Genomic DNA, 10331 nt, shown 5'->3' on the forward strand with positions numbered 1-10331 from the left:
GGGAGATAAATTTCCTTGCTGTTTTTGCTCTAGCTACCTGTGCCAGGAGTCTCCCTGTTTTGTTTCTAAAACGTTGAAAATTTAGGTGCTTAGCAAATAGTAGCCCCTTCTATTTCTCGTGAATCATCGAGTTTAACGCCACCAACGTTGACGTCACTTTCTCTTGGTTTTCTCTATTGGGGTTAGCTACAGTGGGGGAAATAAGTATTTGATCCCTTGCTGATTTTGTAAGTTTGCCCACTGACAAAGACATGAGCAGCCCATAATTGAAGGGTAGGTTATTGGTAACAGTGAGAGATAGCACATCACAAATTAAATCCGGAAAATCACATTGTGGAAAGTATATGAATTTATTTGCATTCTGCAGAGGGAAATAAGTATTTAATCCCTCTGGCAAACAAGACCTAATACTTGGTGGCAAAACCCTTGTTGGCAAGCACAGCGGTCAGACGTCTTCTGTAGTTGATGATGAGGTTTGCACACATGTCAGGAGGAATTTTGGTCCACTCCTCTTTGCAGATCATCTCTAAATCATTAAGAGTTCTGGGCTGTCGCTTGGCAACTCGCAGCTTCAGCTCCCTCCATAAGTTTTCAATGGGATTAAGGTCTGGTGACTGGCTAGGCCACTCCATGACCCTAATGTGCTTCTTCCTGAGCCACTCCTTTGTTGCCTTGGCTGTATGTTTTGGGTCATTGTCGTGCTGGAAGACCCAGCCACGACCCATTTTTAAGGCCCTGGCGGAGGGAAGGAGGTTGTCACTCAGAATTGTACGGTACATGGCCCCATCCATTCTCCCATTGATGCGGTGAAGTAGTCCTGTGCCCTTAGCAGAGAAACACCCCCAAAACATAACATTTCCACCTCCATGCTTGACAGTGGGGACGGTGTTCTTTGGGTCATAGGCAGCATTTCTCTTCCTCCAAACACGGCGAGTTGAGTTCATGCCAAAGAGCTCAATTTTTGTCTCATCTGACCACAGCACCTTCTCCCAATCACTCTCGGCATCATCCAGGTGTTCACTGGCAAACTTCAGACGGGCCGTCACATGTGCCTTCCGGAGCAGGGGGACCTTGCGGGCACTGCAGGATTGCAATCCGTTATGTCGTAATGTGTTACCAATGGTTTTCGTGGTGACAGTGGTCCCAGCTGCCTTGAGATCATTGACAAGTTCCCCCCTTGTAGTTGTAGGCTGATTTCTAACCTTCCTCATGATCAAGGATACCCCACGAGGTGAGATTTTGCGTGGAGCCCCAGATCTTTGTCGATTGACAGTCATTTTGTACTTCTTCCATTTTCTTACTATGGCACCAACAGTTGTCTCCTTCTCGCCCAGCGTCTTACTGATGGTTTTGTAGCCCATTCCAGCCTTGTGCAGGTGTATGATCTTGTCCCTGACATCCTTAGACAGCTCCTTGCTCTTGGCCATTTTGTAGAGGTTAGAGTCTGACTGATTCACTGAGTCTGTGGACAGGTGTCTTTCATACAGGTGACCATTGCCAACAGCTGTCTGTCATGCAAGTAACGAGTTGATTTGGAGCATCTACCTGGTCTGTAGGGGCCAGATCTCTTACTGGTTGGTGGGGGATCAAATACTTATTTCCCTCTGCAGAATGCAAATAAATTCATATACTTTCCACAATGTGATTTTCCGGATTTAATTTGTGATGTGCTATCTCGCACTGTTACCAATAACCTACCCTTCAATTATGGGCTGCTCATGTCTTTGTCAGTGGGCAAACTTACAAAATCAGCAAGGGATCAAATACTTATTTCCCCCACTGTATATGCAATCTTTTTGCCGCCCTGTAAGCTGACTCCAGCTGCAGAATGCCCGCTGCCAGTTTCTTTGCTCGCGCACTTATAAATGTAATTATCTCTCCGCGGAGAACAGCCTTGGAGGCTTCCCAAAATAAAGCTGGTGAGGTGCAAGAGTGCGCCTTCGTGTCAACACAGAACTGCCAGCGGGCCTTCACATGATCTACAAATTTCCTATCCTGATATAGGTGCGAAGGAAATCGTCATAATCTAGAAGCATCCCTCCTGGTCCCTAGATTTAATTCTATCCCTATCAGGGAGTGATCAGAGATCTCGGTAGGGCCTATAAAGGCTCTATGCACTCTGAAAAACCAAGATTGGGTTAGTAGTATGTAATCGATTTGTGACCACGTTTGGTGGACCCTAGATTGATGGGTGTAATCCTTGCTCTCAGGGTGCAATAGTCGCCACAGATCAACTAAGGTTAAAGATTTGCATAAGGCTGGCAGGCCTCTCCCACCACCCACCGCCACCACTGCACGAGGGGAAGATCTGTCCAGGGCCGGCTCCATAACTTGGTTGAAGTCCCCCGCCCATACCCACGGCGCATCTGTGTATTGTAGGCCCAGCGCCGTCAGGCGCTGGAAGAAAGAGGGGGAAAATGAGTTGGGCCCATACACGGTGCATAAATAGAATTTTGTTCCCTGGTAATTTAATTGAAGCAAAACTATGCACCCATTGGAGTCTCCATACACTAGCTTGGCTTGACAGGGCAGGCCCTTTTTTAAGAGGACGGCCACTCCACCACTCCGATTCCCTGAGGAGGAGTAATAGCTTTCACCCACCCATTGTTGGCAGAGTTTTGCGTGCTCTTTATCCGAAAGTTTAGTTTCTTGGAGACACGCGATGTCCGCACCATGCGCCCTCAATTGGGATAATATCTTATACCATTTAATGGGGGACGTAATTCCCGCTACATTCCAAGACAGAATTTTTAATTCAGTTTTACCTTTCATGCATTGTGACTAAGGTTCCTATTGGACTGGCCCAGCCCTCCCCAGGTGTGTCTTCGTTTTTTTGTTTTTTTTTAAGCATTTATTTATAATTTTAACATTTTGAAACACAGTACATATCTATATATTGATTCTGTAGATACATGTCTTCACATAGTAGCATAAGAATTTCAAACATTATCTAACAACTTCAGCTAAACAGTTATACACCTCTATTTAGGTTAACTATATTCCCCTCCTCTTAAGCTTTCCCCCCCCCCCCTATATAATTGTGTGTGCAACAGGTTATAATGCAGAGGTTGCTTTCCATTTAATATACGGGTCCCAGATTTTGTGGTAATGTGTAATCCGACCGTTCCTCATAGCAGTAAGTTTTGACATCAGTTGTATTCTATCCAATTTTTCCCGGACTATGTGTATCCCCGGAATCATAGGTTTCTTCCAGGCTGAGGCAATGATGAGTTTGCCTGCCACAAATAGCTGAGTGGCGAAGCTGTGTGTGATTTTTTCAATCCCTGTGGGTTTAAAGTGAAGCAGACAGCTCTCCACCTTCATGGGATATGTCTGGCTCGTCACTTCACATAGGAAGCCTATCACCTCCATCCAAAACTTTTGAGCGTGGCTACAGGCCCACCACACGTGAAACATATCCCCTTTTATCTCACATTGCCTCCAACAGTTGCCAGTGCCCTTTTTATACATTGTGGCTAATCGATGGGGAGTGTAGTACCACCAATATAGCATCTTGTGCCCGTTTTCTATCAGGGTACTAGAGACTGATACCCTTAGTAGTGACCGAAAGGCTTGTGCCCATTGAGATGGGTCATAGGTGGAACCCATTACTATTTCCCACTTTGTAGTGTAGTGTTCTATTGGGTTCTCCCTAGATAAGAGGGCCCCATAAATTCTAGTTATCCCCCCTTTACTACCCCCTTTTGTCAGACTTTTCTCCAGTATTGTCTCTGTCAGACTAAGCTCTTCTACCACCCTCCTCTTTATAAAGTCACGAACTTGGTAAAATTGGAAAGCTTACAGGGGGGAAAGTCCATGTTCTCGGCATAATTCTGTGTATGAGGTCACTACCCCTTGTTCCCACATTTGTCCCAGTTCGCACAAGCCTCGCTCTTCCCATTCTAGGTATGCCCCGTCTAATTGACCCGGTCCAATTGGCATCCCCATGTTTACGAGTCGTAGCAGCACTGGGGAGTGATCTGACCATGTACGTGGTAGTATTTGGGATGTAGCCCCCATACTCGATATCATTACATCTCCCAGCCACATGTCTATCCGGGAAAAGCTATGATGCATTGAAGAGTAAAATGTATAGCTACGTGTTGAGGGATTATCCCTACGCCACAAGTCTATTAACTGCCACCTTGTGAGTAATTCTTTAAGTTGGCGTCTACCCTGTTGGCCATATGTGACTCCTATTGTGGAGTTGTCTAAATGGGGATGCAATGTAATGTTAAAGTCTCCTCCTACTAGTAGGGATCCCTCAATGTGTTGTGTGATCTGTCGGTCTAGTTCTAGGAAAAATTGCTCCTGATTGGCATTGGGACCATAGATGTTTAATATCGTATAAGCTTTTCCAGCTAACTGCAGGTTCATAATCAAATATCGCCCATCTTTGTCCCGTATTATCTTCCGTACCACCCAGGGCTTGGAATTGCTTAGTGCTATCAAAACCCCCTTACTTTTTGTGTTCGCATGGGAAGAGGCGAAATATATATGAGGGTATTGTCTATGCGTACAGAGTCTCTCGTATCTGGGTTTAAGGTGGGTTTCCTGGATCAAAGCCACATCCACTTGTAGGCGGCAAAGTTCCCTAAATAATAATTGTCGCTTTCTGGGTATGTTTAGCCCCTTTACATTTAATGATATCCATATTATATCAGCCATAATTATCTCGAGATGTCATTCTTCGCCTCTGTAGTGTATCTCTACCCTGATAAGCATGATATGTCTCATGTATTGTGTCATCTTTGTTCCCCTCCCTTCTCCCCTCCCCCTCCCCCTTCCCCTTCCCACCCTTCCCCCCACCTTTGTAAGTTGGGTGTCTCTCAATATCGACAGGCACCCAAGCAAAGAGAAAGTGATCCACCAAACATTTACCGCATACCCTTTGAATATCAGTTAACGTAACATAAGCAAACTAACATTACTTAAACATGTCTTTCGTGTTGGTCCCGAACCGCTCCTTTGGTGTCTAGCAGCTTTTCACCTTCTATTGGTTCTGGGTCTTCTCGTCCCACGGCTTCATGTAATTTTAGCAGCAGATTGTTGTCGCTGAAGTCTCCGTGGACCTTTTCCCGCTCTTTTCCATTTTGTTGGTGCAGACTGCGTGGTATTTCTCTTATCCCCGTTGGGAGCAACCAAGTCCGCTTCCACTTCTAGTTCTGGGCAAATTGTTCTGGCCTCCTCTAGTGATCTTATTTGGTGCAGCTTGCCGTCTTTATAAAATGCCAAGGCAAAAGGATACCGCCATCTGTACTGTATGTTTAGGTCACGCAGTCTTCTTGTAAAAGGTTTCAGTTCATTTCTCCTTTTTAACGTCGCTGCTGCCACGTCTTGGTAGATTTCAATTCTATATGAGTCCCATTTAAATTCTGAGACTTGACGTGCTGCTTTTAAGATTTGTTCTTTAAGCTTAAAACTCGTAAAGCAGGCTATTATATCTTTTGATATGTTATTGCGGCTCGGGCCCAGCACTCTATGGGCCCTTTCAATCTGGACTGCCTCTGCCTCAATAGCCGTATTGTTCGCTGCCATCAATTCGGCCACCATCTTTTGGATCACCGTTATGCTATCTTGATATGTGGGCGTCTCCGGTAGCCCACGAAAGCGCAGGTTGTTCCGTCGGCCTCTATTTTCTAGGTCTTCAACCTTGGCCCATAATTGTTGTTGCTCTTTATGCAGACCTGTAATATGTTGTTCCATCTGACCCAAAGCTTCACTGTGGCCTTCCACCTGGTTTTCTGTTTCCTCCAAGCGCATCCCAAGCTCCCGAATTTCACCTCTGAGGTCAGCTTCCAGCGTGGCCACTTCTGTACGTAGCGCTTTCAGGTTTGAGCTGATTTCTTGCAGCCAGTTTTTTAGCGCTGGAGCGATCTCTCCATCTGCCTCTTCCAAAGCGGGGCGCTCAGGCGATCCTTCGCCTCGGCGCTGATTCCTCTCCTCTCGTTTTTCTTGCTCTTCGCGGGCCGCCGCCATCTTGAAGCTTGGCGCACCGTCTCCGTTCGGGTAAGCAAATCGCGCTAGGTCCAACCCCGTTGCCTTCTGATTCATATTTACCCGATTGCTGGCTGAAGGAGGGGGTATTCAGACCCACTGGGCTTCGTTTGCCGCTGTTCGCTCGAGTTTATTAGCAGATTTCTTGCGGGGTAGCGGGAGCTCCGCTCTCAAACGTCCATTCTATCTGGTGACGTCACTTCCTCCCTCCCCACTCGTGTCTTCGTTTTTTCACTGTTCTCTAGTACTCCCCCACCATATTCTCTGTGCTCCCATGTGCTCCCTCATTATGCTTATCTGTACCCATGCTTGTCCCACCCGCCATTCCCCTTCTCCCCCTCCCTACCCCCCATCTCCCTCCCTTCCTCGTTCCCCCCCCCCCCTAGGCCACACAGTCTCTACCCACAGCATCTGCTGCGCAGAGAGAGTGCTAGTCACGTAGTGGAATGGGATCCCCCCCCTCACTGCCCCCCCCCCCGCTCCCTTCACATCAACCCCATGCATGCACAACCATTCAAACCACATTAAAGTTCTCTAGTTAACATTTACCCTACATTAACTGTTTCTTAACTGTAACATTACCCCGCCACATAATGTTGGAGCAGTTCTCACAGCAGGCCTATACTGGTGCCTCCTCCAGCTGTTTCAGAGTTCTTTTGTGCAAGTCCGGACTCCATCAGCCATTCTGACTTGAATTTGACAATTGCGCACCTTGTAGCTGGTCCCGGGCTTCTTCTGGGGAGTGGAACGTTTTTCAACCACCCTCCATGAGGACCTTTAGTTGCGCTGGGTAAAGCAGCATGAACCTCTGTTTTTTCTGGGCCAAATGTTGGCATAACGGGGAAAACGCCTTCCTGCGCGCCTGCAACGCAACAGAGTAATCCTGAAAGATTTTTACTCCTGCGCCATCAAAGGTTAAGGTATCCCATTTTGCCCATGCTCCTCTCAATATTTCCTCTTTATGGAGGAAATTGTGGACCTTGATTATTACCGCTCTCGGTCTATTGTTGGCATTGATCTTACGTCCCAGTCTATGTGCTCTTTCCAAGCATAAAGGCCCCACGCTGTCTGATAGAGCAAATTCCAGCTTTAGCCAGTTTTCCAGCTGCGTTGACAAGGAGCGATCCGACAGCGACTCAGGGATGCCAATTATGCGCAGGTTAGATCTCCTGGATCGATTTTCCAGGTAGGTGTTCCCTTTGTAATTTCAGCTCTTTTTGTAAGTCCTGCATAGAGATTTCTCTGCCCATTGCCGAGTCCTCCAATTCGGAAACACGCACCTCCAACTCCCCCGTTCGGCGCGTGGTTTCTCCCAACTGCGTTTCCACCGCTGCCAGTTGCTCCGACAATTTTAGGAGTTGCGGTTCAAGCGCAGAGTTAACCGCATCACTTATTTGCTGCAGTTGGAGCGGGTGAAACTGCGGAGGTGGCTCCTGGAGTGCGTCCGTCGCCATCTTGGGTTTTACGGGCCCGCGTGGATGGTCGACACCTTTTTTCACTGCCCTGCTGGGCGTCGCTCGTGTTTCGCGGGTCACAAAGTGGTCCATAAGCCACTCTACGTTGCTCTGCGGGGTTTATTGCTATTCAGCTGTCTTAACGTCACATTTGGATCGCGAAGGCGGCGAGAGAGCCCTGGAGAGATGGAAAAGCACAGCTTCCTCTCTCAATCCATCACGTGATCCCCTACTTTCTCCACTTTAAATCTATCTCTTCAAAAACTCTATGAATAACCACACGAACTATAGATGCCCTCTCCACATTGCACAACACAATTGTTACTCCACCAACATGTAAATTGTAAGCCACTTTGAACTGAAACTTGTTTTGGATAAGAGTGGGATACAAGAATGCATAAATTAAAGAAATAATAATAATAATTGCAGCCTTCAAGGATTGAACTTGGACAAGCCTGGATTAATAAAAAGTCACAAATGTCTTCACACATATATATATCAGGTCCTCAGGACATACCTAGCCAGTCAGGTTTTCAGGACACCCACAATGAATTGGCATGACATAGATTTGCATACAGTACAGGTAGTGCATGGGAATTTATCTCAAGCATATTCCTTGTGGATATCCTGAAAAGCTAACTGGCTGGGTTGTCAAGGACTGGGTTGAGAACCCCTGCTCCAGAGGGGATGCTATATTTTTACATAGATGCAAAAACTGTAGTTAGCCTAATCAGGGCCGGTCTTAGCAAGTGCGGGGCCCTATGCAGACCAATTTGGTGGGGCCCCATCCTAGCCCCACCTACCCTAGCTCCGCCCCCACTCTAGCTCCACCCCATTGAAAATATTATTCCATTTTTAGAAATTTTTTTATTTATGAAACTTCAAATAAAGACAAATGAAGCTAAACTTGTAAAAAAAAAAAAACTGATGGACTCCTCATGCCACAGGGGACCCCAAATTTGCCTGAATTAGCAAGGTAGGTGCCCTGGGTCCCAGAATGTCTAACACCAGCCTTGTCCCAAAGAGGGATATAGGGAGAGAAGAGAGGAGAGGAGAGGTAATGAGTCACAGACTTAAAGATGTTGTAGGTGAGTAAGAAAAGTTTGAAGTGTATCCAGAAATGTGAACAAGCCACTGAAGTGACTTGAGAAGGAGAATTATGTTAATATAGGGAGACTAGTGGAAGATGAGTTGCACAACTGAATTTTGAATAGATGGAAGTAGAGAGAGATGGTTCAGTAAGAGAGCTGTGAACAGCAGGTTGCAATAGTCTAGTGCTATTGATCCTGGACTGAGAATATTAGTGTTTCCTCCGCAAACCTCTTTTATGCACTTTTTCTCTCACTTCTAAGTTGGTTGCCCATATTTTGGATTATTAAACTGAAAGCAGCGGGCTATATAACTGTATATTCATATCATTAGGTCCCTAGCCCCCCTGACCTCAGAGCCCCCTACTTTTGACCCCTCTAGGCTACCTGTTGGTACTTTTGCCACTTTTTAGCAGAACGAGGTGAATACACTTCAGTCCTCCTTAATTAGCTCTTCTCCCCTTTCTCATCCCCCCACTCAACTCCTTCATTCATCCCCCTCTCTCGCCCTCCAGAGAGCGCTACCCAACTTCAGTCTTCCTGGTGTTCATTCAGTGCTATCGTCCTCTTCTCCCTCAAAACTCTACTCCAGAACATGAAACCCTTTGACTCTCCTCTTGATCCCTGGCACACTCACTTATTCAAGCATCTAGCATCTCATGTGTTCCCCTTATTTTTACCCATCCTTCAAATCTCTTTAACCAACAGCAGTGTTCCAAGTGCCTGGAAGCATGCTCTAGTCTTGAAACCCACCCTTGACTCCTCTGACCCTGCAAACTTCTGACCCATCTCAAACCTTCCATTCATTGCTAAAATTGTTCACTACCAACTTTGTGACTTCTTGGACAAGACCTTTGTTTTACACCCCTACCAGACTGGTTTTAGGAAGAATGATAGCCTGCAGCATCTAAGACCGGCCCTGGGCACAAACTTGCTCCAGCTCCTCCACTTGACTTTATTTTAAGTCGCACAGCACTTGCACCAGTGATGGCACAAATGAACCACCAGATCATCACTTTAATGGTTGAGTTCCATTTGCAAATCAACAAGAGCACTTTGGTTCCTTTATAAGAAAAGCTATCATCATTCATACCTTGCCTTTGAATGGCACTGGCAGTGGCACATCGATGGCTCACCTCCGACCACGCTCCAGCTCCTTTTCCCTTCCTGCTCAATGACTCCCGCCCACCCTCGCGGAAACAGGAAATACCTCATCAGAAGGAGGCGGGACATTGAGCGGGAAGGCGGAAGGGAAAAGCTGGGGTGAGCTGTCGTGCCTGCAACTGTCTGTCGGGGCCGGGCCATCACTGCAACTGTCGTTGTCCTGGGACTGGGAGGCGCCGGGAGCTGACAGCGGGCTCAGCGGGGGGGGGGGGGGGGGCACTGGTGGCGGGAGCGATCATGATGTGGTCTGGAGCGAGCGGGATCATGATGATGATGCAGTCCAAGCGAGCGGGGGTCGGAGGGAGAGGCAGAGTTGAGGCGCACTGCACGAGGCCCCCTTAGGCGCGGGGCCCTATGCGGCTGCCTTGGTCGCCTCTGCCTAAGACTGGCCCTGAGCCTAATCAGTATATTGTAAGCCACTTTGAGCCTGCTAACATGTGGGGAAAATGTGGTATATAAACGTGCTAAATAAATAAATAAACAGAAATGTAAAACAAGTCCAAGAAAATTCTAGCTGGTAGAAAAAGAAAGGAGACCATGGAATAAGATCAAACTTAAAAGCAAGTGCAAAGGATATTATGACAAATCCAGCTGGTACTGTTGATTTCAGTCTATAAGACATCAAAAA

Source organism: Microcaecilia unicolor, chromosome 14, assembly GCF_901765095.1.
Source record: "Microcaecilia unicolor chromosome 14, aMicUni1.1, whole genome shotgun sequence".
NCBI lineage: Eukaryota > Metazoa > Chordata > Amphibia > Gymnophiona > Siphonopidae > Microcaecilia > Microcaecilia unicolor.